The 1989-nt window shown below is 46.3% G+C and overlaps 1 long non-coding RNA gene across 1 annotated transcript; it reads left to right on the top strand.

Annotated features, from left to right (window-relative positions):
- Positions 1-1499: 1499 nt before the first annotated feature.
- LOC103640494 (uncharacterized) lies at positions 1500-1989 on the top strand. Its single transcript, XR_559649.1, has 2 exons — positions 1500-1589; positions 1937-1989. It is a non-coding gene; the product is annotated as an uncharacterized lncRNA (long non-coding RNA).

Genomic DNA, 1989 nt, shown 5'->3' with positions numbered 1-1989 from the left:
AATTTGGGCGTATGTAGCAAGAAACAAATTTTTACACGGTGTACCGCACTGCATAAATATCTATACCGTGTAGTTATAATTAGTATCAGTATATGTTATAAGCTGATTCCAACGAGTCTAATTGCATGGCTGTTGTAGAGATTCTATTTTTATGGACGAAATAAAACATTTTTTATTTTCATGTATGACAATTCATTTCCTTTCAACGCACATTCTTATCATCCTAAATTTGTGCATGTAGCAGGAAACAGATTTTTATACGGTGTATCACACCGCATAAATATCTAGACCGTGTAGCATAAGTATTATCGATATATGTCATAAACTTTCTATTATATTTTACTATATCTCTCTAAAACATGTGCCACTCTATACAAGACGTCTCCGACCGTTTACCCTATCTAGCTCGCTCCCCCTATACACTAAAACTCAATTATTTAACATGTTTTTCATCTGTTATTGATTTTTTTAAAAATCATACACTATTTATACTATCATAATACACATTACGTACTACCAAGTTACGAATCTTTTTTTAAAAAAAGATTACTATATACCGCAAAGAAATAAAGTAATTAAAGAATAGGAAAAAATTCGACCTCACTTTGTATATCTATACTACCTATTAAGGCTCTAAGGGGTAGGCTGCCTCCCCTGGTTCTGCCTTCAGCCAATCTGCACCGTTGATCTATATCATCCAATCTACACCGTCCGCTAGCAGCCCCATCCGACGCACCCCGCCCCAAACCCCAGCCTCATCAGCGTCACCAGCCTCATCCGTCATCGGTCCTCCTCGCCCCATCCGCATCCGCCGCCGGTGGCCGAATGTCGCGCAGGCCGACCTCGCGCCCCATCCGCATCCGCCACATGCCACACATGTCCAACATCGCCAACCTCATCCGGGAGTCATGAGCAACCTCCCACTCCCCACCAACACGCCTTCGCCTCACCCCGTGATGCCCGGGATCTGCAGCAGTCGCCGCCTCCCCCTGAGCGGCTGAGATGCAGCTCCACGCCTGTCCGCGTCCCCCGCCGCAGGAGCCACGTTGTGCCTGCCGCCAGCCCCGACACCTCCAGATGTTGCCTCCATCCATCCTCCGAGCTTGCCGCCCCACCCCCGCCGCCAAACCCTAGACCCCTACAATCGCGAGGAAGGGGAGAACGACCGAGGAGGATGCTCCGCAAGGAAGGGGAGGACGGTCGAGGAGGACGTTGTTGCTCGTCGCTGAGCATCTTCGCGCCCTCATTGCTGCCAAGGAGCCCTCTCTATCCCTGATGGCGCCCCAACCGTTGGTAATATCTCCACCTCGGCCATGGGCATTGCAACCCTCGATTCAATCTCTCCTCTTCGATCTCAGGCCGATCGTCGGCGATGATAACCCAGCCTCCCTCTCCACGTCCCTGCTCCCCAACTCATACAGGTGTTGTGGCGCCCTCCTCTCCACTCCCCTATCTATTTGGTTGTTTGATGTCTACTTTCTTCGCCTCTCTGGTTGCGGCACGGAACTACATTGACTCCAAGGAAGATATTCTGGTCTATGCTACAAAGTTGATTAAAGCTGAAATGCCTATTTCTTTGAGATTGATGGGTTAGTGTGTGTGCATCTGACTATTTTAGTTGGTTCAAACTTTATGACTACTAATGCGTGAAAGTCCTATAGGATTGGGCTTTTAGCTTCTAACTTAAGTTCATATGACATTTTTTTGTTTGTCCACAAGTTCGTTTAGCTGCTTTGACAACTAAAAGTCATGTGGTTCTGTCATAGTGCATGTTTCAGTTACCTTATCAGTTGGACTGCAATGACTATCATTTTTGTGTGGTTATTTTTTGATGCCATGTATTCTGTTTGGACAATGCTGCACTGTTTGCATTTGTTTTTTTTTCTTACTGCTTGAGGAAGTCAGACCTGACACTAAACTTTATACAAACTAATAGGGTTGCGGATGTCTCAGCTACATGATGAGAAGGACGATCCATCTACTTCAACA

This window comes from Zea mays, chromosome 1 (genome assembly GCF_902167145.1).
Source record: "Zea mays cultivar B73 chromosome 1, Zm-B73-REFERENCE-NAM-5.0, whole genome shotgun sequence".
NCBI lineage: Eukaryota > Viridiplantae > Streptophyta > Magnoliopsida > Poales > Poaceae > Zea > Zea mays.
Note: the sequence above shows the minus strand (reverse complement) of the source record. Positions and strands in the feature narration are given on the sequence as shown.